This window comes from Phalacrocorax aristotelis, chromosome 1, assembly GCF_949628215.1.
Source record: "Phalacrocorax aristotelis chromosome 1, bGulAri2.1, whole genome shotgun sequence".
In the NCBI taxonomy this organism is placed as follows: Eukaryota; Metazoa; Chordata; class Aves; order Suliformes; family Phalacrocoracidae; genus Phalacrocorax; species Phalacrocorax aristotelis.
Window position 1 is genome coordinate 153,626,424 of NC_134276.1, and position 21,264 is coordinate 153,647,687.

A 21,264-nucleotide genomic window follows, 5' to 3' on the forward strand; every position below is an offset into this window, starting at 1 on the left:
TAGCCTAGCCTAGCCTAGCCCAACACATTAAGAGTTGGGTTTCCTAATACTGCAGGTTTTACAGCTACGCTGGGACAACAGCATAAGAAAGACACAAGTTATAAGAACAAAGCAGTGTGCAGTAGTGGGAGACAACTTAATTTTTTAATAATGTACTTAATAGCGCCAGTCAAGTGATGGAATTATAGTGGGTACAGTTTCTTGCAAGTGTTTACTTTTGACAAGTCAAGTGTTTTCATGAAGACAAATTACATAGAGCAGCATGTTCAGCCCACATACTTGTCTGTTCCCTGAGGATATGAGGGTTGGCCTTGATATCCAAATGAGGTCAAGGGAAAATTTCTCTTTGCATTACCTTGCTGTCTGTAAAAAAAAAAGACAAAAAAGAAGCAGATGGAATGTGAGACACAGCAGAGAGTTTCCAACAAGTGGGGCCTGTGTGGCTTTGACTTGGGCCAGCGAAGGTCAGATGGGCAGGCCTGAAGAGTCCTTTATGTTTTCTGGTTAGTGCTGCTGAAGCTAATTTGCCAGCTAGCTAGCAACCTCCCTGCAAGTTGAGGAACTCACAGAGCAAAGTCAAAAATTGCCAGAACAGACTCAGAGCTTTCAGCAGTAACATGAGATTGCCAAGGACATAGCTCTGGATGACATACCTAGGGTTATTTTAGCAAATGAGTGTTTATAGTGCAATGCAGATGTACACACAAAGACACAGCAGCCTCAATTAAAAACAGTGTGCCTCATGTACAGCATTATGCATAAGATAGGTACTATTGCAATTGTGCTCTGTGTAGCTGCATAAGACACAATACAAACTATCATATATTGCTTATAATATATCTTAAACTTCATAATCAGTGCAAAATACTTTCCCTATTCTTATTCTAACATAATTTGCATCATAATAGAGCAGTGAGGCCTCAATCAGGAATGTGACCCCACTGTACCAAGCACTGAACAATCCAGGGGTAATAGCTCTTCCTTGAGTCCAATCTAATGTGCAGTGAAATGTTATAATTAGGACATAGAACCTATCAGATAAACCTGTGTTTAGAGAAAACAGTCTAAATGTATTTTCATCAAAGAAATAGATAGCTCTTAAAACTTGCCTCACGAAAGGCAGGCACCAGCTAAATGAATCTATTGTCTGTGTAATGAAGCTGTCCGACACATTTTTTGAGATAATAAACTAGCACTCCCCTGTGCAAATCATAACGCATTCTTATGTGCAATAACGCAGGGACAGCTGAACTAAAAAATGCTTCAGGCACTAAAGTATTGGCCCTTCCCAGCCTCTTCCCATGTTCTGGAAATCAGATTAGAAACTGCAGAGACCTTTCCCACTGTTGCTTTTTGTTTGTTGTTTTTTAAATTACCTCTTTTTGCCTTTCCTTCCTCTTTCTTCAGAACTTCCAGGGCTGCTTGGGCAGAGGGAGGGAAGCAGCATCCTGAGACATTTCCTAGCAAGGAGGGGCCATGTGCTGGAATTTGGGATGGATGGGTACATGCAGAAGTTGCTCCTCTGTGAGTGGGTTGGTTTTTACTTTCTTTCTGATAGCCAGACTATTTTAATCTTTTCAACGGTAATGATGTGTGCAAGGAATGATTTTGTTGTTTATTGAAGCAGTTAAACCATAATTGCAAGGAGAGGGTAAAGGAAATGACTTTTGCATATACTTCTTGGTATCATTTCTATGCTAATAATACTCAGATTACTGTGTTTGAGAAAGGACATATATATATATTTATATGAGGAAAAAAACACATTAGCAGGGCAGAAAAGGTGGCTAAGGAGACTGACGAAAGAAAAATGCCTGTCTTAGAGAGGTTGAGAATAAGTAAGACAAAACAAATTGCAGGCCTGGTTTCTTCCCTGGATACCCGACATGAGAAGAAGAGCTGGCTATAGCCCAGTTTATAGGACTGTTTCATAGTTTGAACCCAAGCCAAAAAGGCCTGTTGGGTGTCTGTGCTCCATTTGGTTTGCTGCCACAAACAAATACAGCAGCCAGCAACTGTTGACTTCCTCCTCTGCAGCAGCAGTAAGCGGTTTTACAGCTGCATCAGCAGATGGGGGCTTTCTGCATAAATGTGGAGAAATACTGGAACTATAGAATAATATTTCCAGTGTTTTGCCACACAAGCGTATTGAGGGTATATGGGGGACGTGATCTGGTTATTCCTATGTCTGTGATCTATTAATTTATGCAATGCTGAAATGAAGAGTGGGGTTAATTTTGCATAGGTCTAGATGCCTGCCAGGTAGTGAACCTGGACTCTTTTTATACTTGCTGGACAGAAATTGACATTTTTAGGGGGAAATAGTCTTGATCTGCTTAAGTGTCACCTTGAGCTTAAGGGCATTAGTCAGTTTCTTCTTCTCTCCCTCTCGACCTCACAGGGAGGTTAGACAAGGAGGCCACACATAAGTATCTGTGCTGTAAACAATGAAATGAAATCCCACAAAAGCTGTCTGGACCCAACAGAAACATGATGCTTCTATACGGGTTACTGCTGCAGCTATTGGTAACCTTATCTCCATTGCTCCTGGGTGGAAAGGTTATAAGTAGTACTTGTTGCCAGGACCCAGAAATCCTCCTGACAACAGCTACCAGAACAAGTTGGAGTTTAATGGGAAATGCTTTCCAATTGCTGGAATAAAAAAAAAAAACTGTCTTAGCATGCTAAGCTTCTCAAAAAAACTTTTTTTTTTGTTTTCCTGCAACAAGCCTTTCTTGGATTTATTGTCACTACAAAGTCAGAATCTCATTGTCCTTGTTTACAAAGCTGAAGACACGTTTAAAGGAGAAAAAAATCCACTAACACTCAGAATATACCTTAATCTCCTGATTCAGCTTGCTTTTATAGCTTTTGGGGAGGGGAATGATGGGGAGAGCAGCTGTGCTGGACTCACATACAACTCCCATACAAAAATACTATTTCTCCAGGTTACCACCTTAAGGAGTGAGATCGTATCCTGGTGTCTTAATTTCCATCTTTGAGGGACATTTAGCTTGCTCTTTATTGCAAATATATTTCAAAGTATGTTTCAGCCCTTTCTCTCCCCTTGTTCCCTCCCTAATTATGAGGTCTTGTGGTCTTTTAGGTAGCTGCCGGGCTCCCAGAGAAGGGTAATGAGATGTCTTTATGTTTATTTGAGAGTGAATATATTACTAATAAAGGAGAACCTCAGAATACCATGTTTTATAAGGCATTCTAATTATTTTTTTCAGAAAATCAGACTAATTCCAATTATAAACTTACATTACAACATTTTGCAAACCATGTGTCACAAGAGTTTTCTTCCATCACCAGCAGTACCTGGTTACATGTCAGCCAGGCTTTATACCACAAACGTGACGTGTTAGTGTTCAATGCTCTTCTGGAATCATCACATCACACTTGACCAGGCCAAATTCTGTATTCATACATTCGTAAAAATGCACACATTCCATTTAGGCTTGAAAAAGTGCCTGAGAAAATAAAGTCCCGTAATGTCCAGAATGTAATTTTGTTCTGTACTCATCTGTAAAGTTTTTTTTCTCCTTTCCTTGAGGTGCAGGGAAGGATCTACACACGCAATCACTTTATTTCTACTTAAGCATTTCAGTTGCTGGGTTTTGTCCACCTTACAAATGTTGTCAATGGGGTCACCTGTGTTTGGTCATTAGAGAGGGAATGCATGTCCTTATCTGTATCCTACACTTTACTGGAAGTGTAGGTCTCCTCACGAGGCTGGAAGGGTTGAATTCAGTAAGACCGTTCTTTGCCTGATGTCAAGGAAAGAAACATCAGTGTCAGCAATTTCTGATTAAGTTTAGCAAAGTGAGGAAAGGAGATTAGCAAGATTGAGCTTTGTCACCTCTTGCTTTTTGGTTCAAGTCTTCAGTGAATGAAAAATCATCTGTGCCTGATTAGAATTCATGTCTGTCAGAAGGTGTTTCAAAGAGACAGTAACCTCTGCCTAGCTCAGGCTGAGGTAAGTGTTGAAAAATCCACCTCTCCTTACAGCCAGTTCAGCAAATACAAATGAACATTGATGAGATTGGAAGCTTATTTGTCCATAGAAAGTCAAGGAGAAACTTCTCCCTGGAATTTAATGACAGTCAAAGATTTTTAAGGAGGCTGCGGTTTTTCTCTACCACCTTCCACAAATAGCACATGAAAATGGTATAGAGAAAGCTTTCACTGAGGATGGCCAGAAGTACAGGCTTTATTGAATTTAATTTTATTTTGCCATTACCAGGGACAGAAGCCCTGGTTATTTTTTTCAGGAAAGTGCCACACATATTTTTGAGAAATGTAAAAAGTCAAGCAGATCCCTTAAAGAAATAAGGTTTATAAAGAGGGAAAAAAATACATCAGCAATATTAACTCTGTAATGTCAAGCTCATCTTGCATTTCTCATCACCAGTTGTATCTCAGAACAACTTCTCTAGGGCAAATATGGTATGTGGGAAGAGTGTGAATGCAAGCCAGCGTATCTGGGATATTCTGCATGGTACTCAAGGGATTACATAGTAAATTGCACAGCATAAGAGACTGTTTCTGTTATATTACTGTACCTTACTTTTGTTAGGCACTGACTGCAGTCAGTTCATTGTCTCAGAAGAAGAGAAATTGGGAAAAAAAGAAGCAATATTCTGGTTGGGTTTGGGGTTTTTTTTGGTTGGTTGGTTGGGTTTTTGTTTGTTTGAGTTTTTTGGGTTTTTTTTTTGAGAGGGAGATATCTCATTTTCTGTCTGTAGGTTCTAGAAATGTGAACAACCAAAGAAAAAGAAAAACTTAAAAAGAGCAAGACCTCTTAGTTCAAGCTACTGTTATAACCTTTTAGTTATTTGTACATTACAGCAATTGCAAAGTAGCCAGACCAAACCTCTGAGAATAAACTCCAAAGTATTTCTTATGGACCTTTTATCCTGTCTTAGAAGTAGTGCTGCAATATCTCACAAGCAGTTTGACATGTGTGCATGTGAATACCATGTACAAAATGTAAGTAAGAAACAGATCTTTCAGTAACCTGAGCTAGACTCTTCTTCCAAACAAGCCTACAGCTTTGGTGACACCATGGTGGGAAGGTCAATGGACTTACCATATCTCTCATCTTAGAAGAGCTGCTATGTGAGGCCTTCTTATTAAGAGAGAAAAAAAAAGAGTGGTAATGTTCTCTAGGGCAGAAGAGGCAGTGGTGAAGGAAGGGAAGATATTGAGTGCTATTCACATTCATGAAGTACTGGTTTCCATAAAAGCCACCTGGAAGGTATGTGCTGGGACTATTGTTATTGTTGTCTTATTTCTGATTTTAGCCTGCAGAATTTCCCTATGCTCCTTGTAACCTGCAAACAGAGCAGAGGTAGTAGCATCTGGCTACTTCTGCGGACAGTCAAAGTCTGTTTGACCAGCTCTAGGGACAAGTTACATGACCCAAACAGGAATCACAGAAAAACTTCTGATTTCTGATTTCTTTCTTCTCTTTCACTGCCTGTGTCTGTACTGTTGGACACAGAGAAGTAAAACTGATATAAAGTACGTTATATTTCAAACGTTTATGGATACATAACTCAGGTAACCAGCTAGAATGATTCACTGTTTATCATTTGCCATGTCCAAATAGATGAATCCATTTATTGTTACATAGCAGCTATGTAACAGGAGAGCTGCATGAATGTTACCCTAAGTAAACACATTTCCCCAGGCTTTAAAATGAGATTTTTAAAATGTATTTTTTTTTGGCAACACAAAAAAGTAAGAACCTCGTACTGCATCATAGACATCTCTGCCTTTGGAAGCTTAGGAGGGCAAAAGTATATCCAGATTATGGAAACAATGAGACAAATTCAGAGAAGAATATCAGTCTTTTCCTGTTCCTTCTCTCTGCTCTCCACACCGGCGGTAACCTTAGCCTTCACTCTGAGAAGTCAAAAAGGCTTCCTTCCAGAGAACAAGTGACAAAGAGCAAGCAATTCTCATCCTCAGCTGTCTGGGAAAGGATGTGCGACCCTTCACTATGTTGCAATTACATTACCTTAGAATTTCTATTTTGAATTATATGTACTATCTTTAAATCTAAACCCAAACCTTTGAACAGTATCTTTGAAAGTAATGAGAAAAATTAGTCATGTGACAATGCATGCCCTTTACTGCAGTTTTATAATTCTTTGGAGTCCTTTGTTCCCAAATGACCTATTTATCTGCTTTGAGCTAGGAATGTGTACAAGATGTGGCAGGGTGGTGGCCTGATGGGAATGCTGATCTCTGAGAGCAGAACTTTTTTTTCCTTTGAGCTAACAAGAGTATTTGTATCTGCCTGTCTCCATGACTCATGCAGTGATTGTAAGTTATTCCCCTCTGGGAGCCAGAGGCTACCAGCTCATCTGTTTTACTGCATGTAGTAACTCACTTGCACACTTTGGAAAGCTTTTCTTACATAAATAGCTCTGTTGACAAAGGTCCCATTTCAGGATTCCACATTGGTTTCAATGGGATATTTAATATTTAAAGCTCAATATTTGCTAAAGCACCTAGTAAAATAAGATTTAGAGAGAGAATGACTGCCCTTTCCGTCACCATCTTCTTGCTACTGTTCTCCTCCACTGGTCCTCATGTCCCTAGAGAAGTTATCTATCTCAGCAATGTTATCAATATACTTCCCTGCTTTCTTTTGTGGGTGGTATGGACTCTCCTACACAGACCTCCACGTGCAGTTAGTGGAACGGCAAAGCAAGAGGGAAGCCAAGCAGACAGAGACTTCAAAGCTCAATCATTTCCTCATTTTTCTATTCTAGCAAATGACCAGTTTCAGTAACTGTTTCTGGAAGGCAGAAAAGGAGCCAGCACAGAAGTTCGTGGTTGTTGCATGGTTCACCTACATGAGCAGGAAATGCGAGTACTTCAGACAACGTACCTCACTATCCTTTTTCTGTCTGAGTCTGGTAGTGGACATTTAGAGTAAAACCAAGATAAATACAGAGGAAAGCTTTTTACTGTAAAGCCTTCTTGCTCTTGAAAATAGGCCCGTTGGGACTGGAAGTTATACCTGCATTTTTAGTAAACCTTTGATGTTTTCTTCTGGAACAAGCTTCTAGGAGATACTTTGACCAATCCAAACTCCATATACTCTGACTTACCACACTGATAAAGCCTTTCCAGTATACATAGAGTTGTAATTAAGAGTGCAGAAATACACAAGCCTTATTTACCTGTGAACCAATCAGGATAGGGGTCATTTTGACTACCTCAGCCTAGGTGGCCTGATCTCAATTAGTCACAAACGACCATCAATGGGGAGGGAAAAGTGGCTCTCCTGGAGCATGCTTCATTCTGTGACAGCAGCCCAGGAAGCTGAGGTGCATCACTTCCCAAATGCATTCCTTGTCCTCTATACGCTACCTAGAGCCCCAGACTGACTGGGTTAGATTCTGAGTGTTAAACAGCAAGGGTTAAAGGAGATTAACCTCTCCTCAAACAAAGTAAAGGAAGACTAACCTCTCCTGAAGCAGTGAACACAAGGAGACCCTACATGACTGTGAAAGAAAACATTCCCATTGATGGATTTCAGGTACCTATAATTACTTTCCTGGCAGTTCTTTAGCTTCCTAATTCTTTTCTGCAGTGGTAAAAAAACCATTTGGTCTGCTACTTAGTTTAGAAGTGTGGTACATATGCAAAGTGAATAGGATGTAAATCAGCACAGGATACAGTTCTTCCAGATGAACAGCCCTATGCAAATGTAAGGAACTAATAAAATCTAACCCAGATTATTTATGTAGTAAATCATCTTGGACCCTGCAATTTTATTTTAAAGACCAAAAACCCCACCACTTTTAAAATGAATTTTCATTTGATTCCACTTCTTTCAGTAAAAAGCTCCATTTGAAAGAATTACATGAAGAAATTCCTGGTCCGAGCCCATCCAGCTGTAGATTCCTTGTCTTGCAAAGTTTTATGTAATAGTAAAACCTAATTCTTCATTACTGCTACACTTGCATTTAGTTTGTCTTTCAGTACAAATTTTAAAGGAAATGCCAAACAGTTTGTTGGGATGACAAAAACCACAAATGAACCTGAAGTGCAATGCTGTTTGTCAGCTGCTAAGAGCATCTATCCATTCTTCACCTCAGGAATTACATAGGTAAAACATTTCACATGCTTAAGAAGCTTTTAGTACACCTATCCAACATGTATAGAGAATACAAAATCAGTCAAATTTAAAACAGAAGAAAAAAATAACATCCTATGAAAACCTGATTTACTTACTATTCTAACTATGTAAAGGATATTTTTTTCTTTCAAATGGTTTTACACTCCACAGACTCTGGAGTTTTTAAACAGGAAATGAACAGATTTCCTTGGACCTTCTGGTAGCTCCCTCAAAATGAATTCAAAACATAAATCTCTGAACACTTCTGTGTTGCCAGCCAGAAAAATAAGTAGTGCAGCAGGATGCAACACCTGCAGATGTATTCCCCCAGATTTACAGTTCTCTTCCATAGAACAAACATATTGCAAAATTGCTGCTGCAGGTGTCCCACAAAATGCTTGCCTTCCCAGCTCCCTTGCCTGTTGAGGAGTTGTCAAGGGTTTCCACTCCACATGGTAGCCCAGGCTTAGCCTATTGCTGGGGGCAGGATTACACTGGGTTTGTCAGTGTAAAAGTAGTGTCAGCCACTACAACTAGCACGGCAGAAACAGTATTCACCTCCCCATTGTCCCACTTGTTACATGGGCACATAACAAGGCTTCAGATACATAGAACAGCACCAAGTACCTTGATGGATGCAATCATAGAAAATTAGGGCTGAAAGGGATCTCAGTCTTAATAACTGGTTTATTCATCTGCCCCAAGGCAGGATTTACTGTACTACTGCAACATTGACAGATGTTTATCTAACTCTAATATATTATTAAAAGCCACTGGTAATGGGCACACCACAAAAACCAGACAAATTATTTCTATGTTTTGTTATACTTCTAGCAACAATTTTTAGCAAAAAATTTTGCCAGAGGCTTTATCGCCACCTTTCTCAGTGTAATTAAACAGTCTTGTTAAGAAAACCCACTCATTCTCAGGAAACTTAGTTTCATTTGCCTTTTACCACTTCTGGAAAATTCTGGAAAATTAATTGGGTTAAAAGCTATCTGTCTTTCTGGGATACTTGTAGGAAAGGCATTGGAAAGTTGTGTCCTTGTTGCTCCCTAACTGGTTCCTGGGTAGCTTCCACCTGGAGCCCAGAAGGTAGCCATCCCCTGGTCCACTGCCTTGCTGGAAAGCATGTATTGACTCATTGGAACAAGATTTTTCTAAGTAGATAGTAGAACTGAGGAAAAAATTAAGGTGGTGTTTGGGCTAACCACACAGTGAAGGCACGTTTAGTGCAAGCCCTGACATTACTGTACTTCATCAGATCCATTCAAGTGAATGAATGCCTTAAAGTTGTAATCTTGTTTTCTATCTGCTTTTATACCATGCACCTCCTAGAACTCATGAACTTGTCCCGTAACAAGCCTATAATTCTTGACTTTATAACAATTAATCCTAAAAAATTTGTCTTTCTAGAAGATAGTAATCAATATAAACAGGCAATTCCATGGGAAACCATGACCCCACCCTTTGACTGTGATGCTTTGTTGAGGCAATAGGTAAAGAAATGCCTTCTTTTAGGCTATAATTCAAACAGAAGCACCAAAGCATGCCTAAGAGTAGTGCACTTTCTTTCCCTTCAAACCTTCCTTTGCAATTAAATACATGTTTATTTTAAGCATTCACCTCTTGTATTGGGAAAGTTGTTGATTATAGGAACATTGCCAGGGTATGCGGAGATGCAACGAGGAAGGCCAAGGCCCACTTGGAACTCAGTCTGGGAAGGGATGTCAAGGATAACAAGAAGGGCTTCTTCAAATACATCAGCAGTAAAAGGAAGACTGGGGAAACTGTGGGCCTGCTGATGAAGGAGGTGGGGACCCTGGTGATGCAGGATGCAGAGAGGGTAGTTACTGAATGCCTTCTTTGCTTCAGTCTTTACTGCTAAGGCTGGACCTCAGGCATCCCAGCCCCAAGAAGAGAGAGAGGAAATCTGGAGAAAAGAAGACTTCCCCTTGGTTGAGGAGGGTTAGGTTAGAGATCACCTAAGCAAACTGCAACTTCACAAATCCATGGGCCCTGACGGGATGCAGCCACGAATACTGAGGGAGCTGGCGGATGTTCTTGGCAAGCCACTCTCCATCATCTTTGAAAGGTCATGGAGGACAGGAGAGGTGCCCGAGGACTGGACCTTAGCCAGTGCTACTCCAATCTTCAAAAAGGGCAAGAAGGAGGACCTGGAAAACTATAGCCCAGTCAAACTTAACTCCATCCCTGGAAAGGTGATGGAAGAGTTTGTTCTGGAGGTCATCTCTAGGCACGTAGAGGAAAAGATGGTTATCAGAAGTAGTCAACATGGATTCAACAAGGGGAGGTCATGCTTGACCAAGCTGATACCCTTCTATGATGCTGTGACTGGCTGGGTAGATGAAGGTAGAGCAGTGGATGTCATTTACCTTGACTTCAACAAGGCTTTTGACACTGTCTCCCATAAAATCCTCACAGACAAGGTAAGGAAGTGTTGGTTAGATGAGAGGACAGTGAGGTGGATTGAGAACTGGCTTAATGACAGAGCTCGGAGGGTTGTGATCAACAGGGCAGAGTCTGGTGTTCCCCAGAGGTCTGTACTGGGTCCGCTTCTATTCAATATATTCATCAATGTCCTGGATGAAGGGATAGAGTGTACCCTTAGCAAGTTCACTGACGATACCAAGCTGGGAGGAGTGGCTGATACACCAGAAGACTGTGCTGCCATCCAGCAAGACCTGGACAGGCTGGAGAGCTGGGCCGAGGGCAACCTGATGAAATTCAACAAGAGCAAGTGCAAGGTCCTGCGCCTGGGGAGAAACAATTCCATACACCAGTACAGGCTGGGGGCTGACCTGCTGGAAAGCAGCTCTGCTGAGGAGGACCTGGGAGTGCTGGTGGACAACAGGTTGCTCATGAGCCAGCAATGTGCCCTTGTGGCCAAGAAGGCCAATGGTATCCTGGGGTGCATAAAAAGGAGGGTCGCCAACAAGTTGAGGGAGGTTATCTTCCCCCTCTACTGTGCCCTAGTGTGGCTACATCTGGAGTACTGTGTTCAGTTCTGGGCTCCCTAGATTAAGAAGGAGAGGAAACTGCTTGAGTAAGTCCAGTGGAGAGCTACAAAGATGATCAGTGGACTGGAGCATCTCCCTTATGAGGACAAGCTGAGAAACTTGGGTTTGTTCAGCCTGGAGAAGAAAAGACTGAGGGAGGATCTTACCAATACTTAGAAATATCTGAAGGGTGGGTGTCAAGAGGATGGGACTGGACTCTTTTCAGTGGTGCCCAATGACAGGCCAAGGGGCAATGGGCACAAGTTGGAACACAGGAAGTTCCACTTAAACATGAGAAGAAACTTCTTTCCTGTGAGGGTGACAGAGCAGTGGAACAGGCTGCCCAGGGAGGTTGTGGAGTCTCCTTCCCTGGAGACATTCAAAACCCTCCTGGATGTAGTCCTGTGCACCCTGCAGTCCTGTCCAACTCTGCTGGGGTTGGGCAAGATGATCTCCAGAGGTCCCTTCTAACCCCTACCATTCTGTGATTCACACTGCAGGGGCAAGGAGAAACATCAAGAAATGGGAAATCAAGCAAAAATGTTATCTGCTGGGATCTGTGATAACCAATAAAGTAATTAACAGCACAGCCATTCACAACCAGTTGGAGCTAGTTTGCAGTGATCCCTGCAATCAGAAGCATAGACAAGGAAGGCAAGAAAGGGAGAGAAACTAGAGGTTTTCAGCTGTCAATGGAAAATAAATTGGTGGGTTCTACCCCTTTACACTAAGTTGTTGAATAGGCAGATCTCACGCTCCCCAGCCAGACGTGCAGCCTGCAGGAAAACATTGATTTGGGGACTTCCCATTTTCTCTCATCAAAATCTTAATCTTCAGAATGACACATTTGCTGCAAAAGCCATGAGAAGGGAACAGAGAAAACAGGTGGTTAGAGACCCAGGCTGTCAGAAACCACCTGCATGAAAACATGCACACATGCACACTTCCTCATTTTTTATTCAGTATGTGAAAAAAACATTCATTGTCACCGGAAGTATACTGTGACACATCTTTTGATTAGTCTCCTGGGCCAAAAGGATAAGGGAGGCAGCACATTCTTAACAGTGAACCTATTGATTAAAGCTTGCATTTTGACCAGAGAAACTTGATTGAAACAATAACATATTAGGGATATAACCTTAATTTGTGTCAATCAAATTACACTGACCAGTGAAAACCACAATTCTTTAGAGAATCCTGGTAGGAACTTAGACCTCATTTGCTTGAGCTAGGACCAAGCTGGTGCATCAAGGTGTTATTTGCCATGCTGTGTGCTGCTTTCCAGGAGCTGCCTTACCCCTGGAAGGTGAAGAGCTGACCACTGTAACATAAAATTAGTGGAAAAGTAAGCATTTAATAGTACCAAAGCCATTCACAGAACAAGTACAGAAGCAGCACCCTGTACATTCAAGTAAACTCTCATAGAGATCACTCTTTAGGATGAAACAAAGCTTTCCATGGAACAGCAAGAGTTGAGTGGGTTTGGAGAGATCAAAGGTAAGGGTGCTAACCAGTTGTGATAGCTGGCAGTGAGAGGTGGGTATGTTCTTTTTGCTACAAACTGAACTGAAACTAGCATTTCCTTTAGTGAGCAACTGAACTAGCCATACGTTCAAAGTAATGACACAGAGGTAAAATTGTCTGAGTATGTTAAAAGTCCTAGACCTGTTACTTGTCCTTCAGCATCCCTGCCCACAACTGAGAGCTGAAGAGGAATAAAACTATTACAGCAAAGATGTTCAGTCTGCTGGATGATGTTATTTCCACCTCAGGGTTCATATTAATTTTGTTTGCTTTGCTACCCTTTCTACCAATCCTGCTAGACAGAAGAAATACCCAATAAAATAAAAACTCAGTCCTTTCCACTGTGCACTTAGGCATACAACAGTAATCTCCGGAGACAGCTATGAGATGTGGAATATCTGAGTTCAGCACATGCTTAAGGAGAGGAATATATATCTGTCCTTACTGGAGGTAAAAGAAGAGGGGAGGCTGACTGTGACTTGAAAGTTGTGGATTTTTTCTGCCCTCCAGAAATAAAAGCCAAAAACTTCTGTTTACTTATTCTTTCACTATGCTAGTGAAGAAGGTGTGAAGAAAGATGATAAAAATATAAACTGGTAAATAATTCAGAAGGAAAAGATTTCCAGTCAAAGAAATAAAATTCATAGAGTTTTAAGACCAAAAGAGAAAACTGTGGTAATATAGTCTGATCCTTATCATTATTCTCTCTGTAACAGTTTTTGTTGAGGCTGAAGCAAATACATCCTTCCAAAAATCTCTGCAACTTTGATATGAATACTTTTAGTTTGCAGGGTACCCTCTCCAATCAGCAGATAATTTGTTTAAATGACCAATCATTCTCACTATTAAAATCAGTAGGTTACCACTAGTCCGAACTTGCCTAGATTTAACTCTCAGCTATTGATTCTTATTATATCTTAATCCATAAAACTGAAGAATGCTATTCTTATTAAATTCTGATTTCCTCAGCGATATCTTAATATATTGCTTGGCATCAAGTTTGGAGATATCTGTAATAATGTTACAATGATGTTGGCTGCTATTAATTTTGTTCCTGACTGGAAGAAAACTAAGAGATAAATGAGTGAGTAGGCAGTTTCTGTAGGTCAGTAGGAACCAAACCCCAAAAATGTTTCAAGAAATAAAAGCAAAAAGCAGATAATTAACTAACAAATCAAAGTGGCATTCCAGTTTAGCTTTAGCAGAACAAAATAACTAATGCTCTGAGGCTGCCAGTGACTCTGGGTACTCACCATTAATCTAAGAAAGTCAGGCAACTATCAGCCTCAGGAGCAGCACCTCAAAGTGAAGCCTTCTGGGGTAGAAGACTCCTTGCCCTGAAGCCAGCTGTCTAGAGGACTTGGCCTACCTTCATTGGCATGCTGAATACCTGGATAGCTGAGCACTGACAGCACCTGACTTTGGTTAGAGGTAGTAATGAAGTAGTTCCTGTTCTGCTTTCAGGGCTGGGTAAAACAAGCGATTGCCTATCTGTTAAAGTACAAGAAAAGGGCTTTGAGTTACAGAAAAAAGGCTGAAAGGCAACAGAAGCTGGTAAATGTTTATCACTTTTCTATGTCATGTAGCCTTGCTGTGTATCTAAATAAGGATTTGGTGTCCAAATTTCAGAAGCATTTAAAAAAAGATTATTAAGTAGGTAATCTAATAGGCAGCACTTGAAAAAGATCATGAATGATCTCTTTTAACCATTCCCCAAAGTGAAAGCTTAATAAAAAAAACAGGTCACTATATTAAACTTCTGTCTATATTGTGTTAGATATTTCAGGTCAGGAGAAAGCCGTGCTGTTTTTCTAAAGATTAGTTTTGCAGTAGAATAAACATAAGTTTGGCTTACAAGTTGAGAGTTAACTGCACAGAATAAAACATAATGAATTTAAAATGAAGATCAGTTAAGTGTACTTTTACCCCAGGAAACCACTTTCAGCTTAAATAATAATAGTACCAGATCTGATTGCACATATAGCTGTATTCTTTGTCCAATATTGACAGTTCTTCAACTTTTATGGCAAGATGAATGAGAATGAAGCTTCTAATTTATTCTCCAGTTATGGGAATCAGGTAAATAGGGGAATATAGAACCTTTCCCCAAAATAATAGTAGATTTCTTATTTTACTAATTGAGAAGCAACAGTTGAAAACATGATCAAAGTGCATTTCAAGACTCAAAACATAAAGGACAAAAGAAGCCTCAACTTACTGCCATAGAATAAATGAAAAAGAAAAAAAAAAGAAATAGTGGGCCTGACTAATGCCTGTCATGGGTAAGACAGAGCAAATAACAACCCATAGTGGATCTGGATACTGGCTTCTATTTAAGAACAAATGAGGTTACATCTTTTACCCTTCATGATTATTGCACATGCTCGCTTGCTGTCCCACCAGCGCTATCTTCCCTAGGTCTTCTCTTCCGCCTCTGGATGGGAGATCCCTTCTGGCCAGGGAAGGCCAGGCTGCTTCCTGCTGGGTGACTGCTTGCAGTTGTCAGTCTCCAGTGTTACCAGCCAAGGTTCCTGGGCATCCTCTGGCATTTGCCTCTATTGATCTCCCCCCCATTTCCAAGGTCTTCCTCCAGCTGGGATATTCAGACATTCATCCCACACACACAGATGCACACAATTATCTGCTGCCTATTGGTAGTCACAGGGGGTTTTTTTGCCTACTACAGTGACTATTTATTTAATGTTTGCAATTGAACGTATTGCTAAGCTACAAAAGAACATCAGAGATTTTCAGAAGTATCTAATGGCCCTAAAAGCGTCCATGAATTTCCTACAATAGAGACATTCTTCACCAGAAAGAACGGTCTCAACAAATCAATACTGGATCACTTGGAACAAATTGAGAAACCAAACAGTGAAAAATAACTTAGAACAGATTATATTTATCCAGGAGTTTAAAGCACCTCAGCTGTGGAAGTGCCATGATCTATAGCTTAGCACAGACGAAGTGCTAAAGGAATGAAAGGTGGCAGTGTGGCACCAATCTTTAACAAGGGGTCCCTACCTGTGGTGAAAATCAGAGAAAATATTCCTAACCTCCATAAGAGGTGGTGATAGAAACAAAGAGAATTAATAGTAAATATTATACATGTATCTCAACATGACTTTTGTTCAGGGAAGTCATCCATCAGATGGACAGAATCAAAACTCAAGTGGTCAGTTTGTCACCTCCCAAAAAAGGTGGCAACAGTGTTCCTTATCAAAAGCCCTTCAGCCCTCTCAGTCTGGAAGGAAAGATTCCCTCAAGGACCGATAACTGCTTAAAAAGGAGGAAAGAGAGCACTGAACTATATACAGTTAGTTTTCACAATGGAACGGCAGTTGTCATGGTTCTCTTATGTTCAGTGCTGGCATCTATATTCTTCAGCATATAAATAAATAACATGAAAAAGGCTAAAAAGTGACATGACAAAGTTTTCAGACGATACAACAATTTCTGGAGACTAAGATCTAGTGCGGCCCACATTGCGTGATGTTAAATGACTCTGCAAAAAAATGGCTGATGAAATTCAAGGACAATGAGTATAAAGTAATGCACATGTGGAAAAAAAAATGCCAAACCCCACAACTCTGTACAGACTTGATGATAAATTGTAAATTAGTGATTTCCATTCAGGAAAGAGCTCTTCCACCCACTGTAAATGCTTCTCTGGGAAGATCAGCTGGATTTTCCAGTAGGTGTCAAACAGGCAAAAATAAATAAATGTCTCACTGCTGACACAACTGGGAGGCCGCCCTCCCCCTTACCCCCCCTTCTATAGTTCATTCCTTCATTTCTCCTCCTATCCAGCCTTCCCTGCCTTTTCCTCCCATATCCACTAATCCCAAGTGCATGACCCCCCTGTCTGGCTCAGCACCCTGACTGATCATAAGACAAGCCAGCTCAACTCACCAATGACAAAAGCACTTCTTTTATTATTATTAAAGTACGTTTTCTGCCATTTCAGTGAATTGGCTTACTGTGCATCTGGATGAGCACCAGAAATTCATAGGCAAGCTGGGGTTTATGAATCCAGGAGTGGGGACGCAGAAGCTGAAAGAAAGAGGAGGACCTTTCCCTCTTGGCAATAGCAAGCTGTTATCTTGGCTTAAGCTGTATTATGAAACCATAAGCTGGTGCTCATTTCTAAGCATCTGCTACTGACCCTGGACAGCAAATCACCTAAATAAATCTTTATTCTGATGTTGCACTGACATTCTTATATTCAATGAATCAGACTTAAAAACATTATGGATAGTTACCTTCAAGCAGTGTAGGTAATTCTGTGAACACTGTCCAGAACTTCAGTAGTCTTCTCCCATTAAGTAATCATTAAGGTAATAGAGCTTCCAGCTCTTCTCCCTGTGTAAAAAATCATGAAGAAATTTAACTACAGAAATCTATAATAAACTTTATATATATGCACAGATATTCTTGGATCTCACAATTCTTTTCTTGCTTTAAAGTTGAGTACATCCATCTATACTGGATTTTTTTTCCTGAGCACAGAAATAAACATGTTGCTATATCCCCAGCAGAAAAGTTACAGCTGAACTCGTTCTGCCATTTTGGCAATAAAACGATTTCACCATTATTGTGAAGTCCCGTTTGTTGCAAAGCTTGTCAAAGAATGAAATGTTTTAGGGATTAATTATATGCTCTGAGTCATACTTTTATAAAGCTACCACAAAACGGCACCTAAGGAGTACTCAGAGATGAATCCATTTCAACTTTTAAAATCTTACAGCCTGAAAACAGATGACTCTACCTGGAGACAGTCTTGATCTGGGCTATGCCTCTGCCCTAACTTGATGTGCTAAATCCAAATATGGAATACGGTGGCCAATCAGTCAAAAAGCTCCTCAACTTGGGATGAAAACAAGGTCAGGAAAAGAATGCATCGTCCACAGATGTTACTGTCTTTTTCTTCAGGACACGAAAACACAGCAAAAAACTGCAACAGCTTGAACAGCTTGAACAGCTGAAGAAAGCCCAAGAAATAAAAAGCCTCTGGTCGCGCAAACTTTTGTTTCTAAGAATAAGTCTTCCTGCATTACTTTTACTGTGACAGACTGTAAAGCTCACATGGTCCACACACAGGGCAGCTAATGAAGCACAAGCAATGTGAAGATATCCAATACCGAGACTTTTGATTGCTTACTTTCTAAAGAAAAATGAAACATTTAGCAGATGTGCTAGCTCATCTGTTGTTAAATAACATGTTTTAAAGTCATTCAGATTTGGCCCACATTACAACTATTGGCTATGGTAACGTTGTGCTTGTGTATGATTTTTGTACCATTTCTTTGCTCTGGAATAGCTATAACCATACTGATCAAAACATCAAGAAGCTATATGTATATGCTTGCGGATATAGCTTGGCATAGCACTAGCCAAAAACATTTTAAGCTGTGTCACACTTCTCTTCCAGCAGCATAGCTGTATCTAGGTTAAGTGCAAACATAGCAAGGCCTATATACATTGATTGATTTCTGTGCGAACGGGAGGTCAGAGAAGTCAGGACGTCAGCCTGTCTTAGATGGGAAGCTGCTGGTATTTAAATGAACATTGCAATTCACTGTGGTAACCCTTAGAGAAAAATAACAGCCACAGTCAGCTAGCAGACTTGTTAAACATTCTTCATCTTCCTGGTCTAAGGGGAACTATGAAAGTGCATTAGTATAAATATGTGCGTTTAATATATTACATGATCTAGGAAAAATTATCATTAATAAACACAAATCCATGCACCAACTTTATTCTTCTAGCTTACAGTGAGAAAACCACACAATCCTGTATTCTCATTTTCAAATATCCTCACCCCGCAGAAGCACAGGCAGCCAGCTTGTGAAGCCAAGGTAAATCATTGTTAGAAGGTATAAAGGTGGGAGGCAGCTCACTACCTGTGCCTGGCGCACACGGCCGGAGCTGAGATGGGGCAGGTCTGCCCTGGCTCCCATCTTCTGTTTGACCTTGGGCCTTTCTCTGGCCTCTGGCTTCTCTCCTGTCTTCTGTTTCTCGTCAGTACGTAAGGTATACGATCAAAGATGCAGAAGTTAAGCACAAAGATTCCTTTGAAAGTCCATTTGGGCATTTAGTTCCATGTAACAGAAAAGTGAATTTTGTGTCAAGGATTTGCACATTCACAAGCAGGCACTGCTTAGGGTAAACCCAGCCTTAAAATGACTTGTCGAAGTCCTAGAAAACAGTTTGCACAGCAACATAGCATTGCTTAAGACAGGTAAGTGATTTAATTCTCAGTCTGCAGTTAATTCTTAATTTAATGAGACTTTGAAAAATAGAACCTTAAAACAGGGCATCTGTGTAATCTGGCAGTTCAGCATATGGATGCCGGGGGAAGAAAAGCTATTTTATATGTCTGTAAAAACTGATCCAGAAGATGACGGTTATGAAATGTGTGTCTGAACTGTTGGTCTAAACAGAGCAGAAGCTGTTGGTCTGATGGTGGATTGCATGGGGACCGTATCCAGAAGCGAGTGGGACGATTCAGTGCCCAGCTTCAGCACTGAGATATCACAACTGTTGTGAAGCAGGAGGGATTGGAGTGATCAAAGGACAACACCAGACAACAGCTGCAGAGAAAGTGCTGCCCACTGATACAGAAAACATTGCTTCTTCCCTCCCAACATCTTAAGGGACATACAGTAATCATTTTTCTGGCCTATGGAAGCTGAGGGAAAGAATCACCCTCTGTGTTTTTTAATAGCAGTGGTGTTATAGCTGTGATGGCCAGAGAAAATGAGGCTTGGAGCAGAGCTAACATCATTCACCAGAGCAGGTATAGAACATTTTTAAGCATGGTCACCTGCAGGATCTCAGAACCTGACAGCACATCTGGTTTTTCCAAATATATTAGCAAGGCTAGGAAAAGATGCTGCCTGTCCCTACTGATCTTGCTTTCCTGGAAATATCTACCATAAGAAGCTACAACACAATTGAATTATCAAAAGATTGAGGCCTGGCGAAGTTCCTGTACCACTAGTGAAGAGTACAAAAGAAAGATAATAACTGCTGACAGACACACTTACTTTTCCTTTCTTAGCAGTGTTTAAGGAATAAATCTTTTAAAGTTTCACTCCCTCATTTACCATTAGAATCAGTGCGTGTGACCCAAGTTTGACAAAAAGCATAATTTTATTTAGTGTAAAGCAGACATGAATGTCAGAAGGAAGACAAATGTTTTCTTAAATGAAATAAGAGACCGCAGTCAGCGCTAAGCTAAGCAGCCCCTCTCTTTGGATGTCAATAGAGTTATGGCAGTTTGTCATGTGGATATGATTCTTCTCCTTTCTTCCAGACAGTGCATTGCAAAACTAATTCAAGAATACAGTGATTAATACTAACAGCAGTCATTATAATTCTTCTGTGAAAGCAGCCACACAACATTTACCACATTGGCTGAATTAAGCGACTTCCCACTGGTGCAGGGAGACTAATGACTGAGATCAGAAGGTAAACCTAGGACACTAGCAAGCCAAAAAGAGGAATAAAAAATTAGAAGAAAAAAAGAAAGGTAAAAAGTGAGTAATTAGTGTAAGGACAATCAAAGACAACTTGCCTGTTTTATTGCCTGCTGATTCCATTTCTTTCCAAGCAATGCAAGAGGTTGCTATGCCAGTGCAGAGGTATTGTACTCAGGAGTATGTTTATTCTCTTGATCACAGCCATTTCTCATTGTTAAAATACATGCTGTGAAGTTGGTTCTGACAAACCTCTGCAAAAGCCCTCCCTAAACAAGCACAATGTGATAAGAAACCAAATTCAGTTCTCCTTTATGAGTGATTTTCCTTCAACCTCGATCATCTTTGAAGGATCTAATCTCAAGCACCTTCTGAAAATAGACTCTAAAACTTGACTTTCCAAAACAGTCCTAATCTCTGAAAATTGCTATCAAAAACTGCAGTAAAACAGCCATCCATCCATTCTCAGCTTTTGTCACAGTTACTCAGATATATAGCTATGCTGATATGTTGAAAGAAAGCCAGATTTCAAAGAAGGCCATCTGCATACAAAACTTCCTCTGTTTTCATTGTCTGAAATAATGGCTACTTCTATTTTCTTAGTTGTTTTGTGTGTATGCCTATGTGTGGCTTGTAATAGCACTTGCTTGAAATGGGTGTAGAAGGAAAGCTATGTCAAGCATAAGGCTGGAATAATGCCACTGAGCATACGCACCCCTTTTGCCCCAAAAGGCAAACTTCTGAACAATGTGGTCATTGATGGGAGTGTTGTATTTTAGGACTTGGTATTTCTTGTACATTAAAATAAAGATATTATAAGCGTTTATATCCTGATTTCATCCAGTTTCTCTTCCCTCTCCCCTGCTTCTATCTTGTCTGCTGTTTTTATGCTTCCACCTCCTCCTCCTTTTGTTCCATACAAGACTAGTTTTTCCTGACTATGTTCCCTGGATCTCTTGAGCTGAATCTGCTTCTAAAATATTCTGAAAATAATTTTTTCTGAAAATAATTTTTTCTGAAAATAATTTATCTAAAATTTTGAAATTCATCCTTGAATTTAGCTCTTGACGCTTGCAGAGAAGATCTCCAAATCCCTGTT

General features: G+C 40.4%; 1 long non-coding RNA gene across 1 annotated transcript; it reads right to left on the reverse strand.

Moving 5' to 3' along the window:
• Positions 1-41: 41 nt before the first annotated feature.
• LOC142062485 (uncharacterized) lies at positions 42-20,538 on the reverse strand. The gene is made up of 3 exons (XR_012663056.1): positions 18,588-20,538; positions 16,947-17,046; positions 42-363 (listed from the first exon to the last, which is right to left on the reverse strand). It is a non-coding gene; the product is annotated as an uncharacterized LOC142062485 (long non-coding RNA).
• Positions 20,539-21,264: the final 726 nt, after the last annotated feature.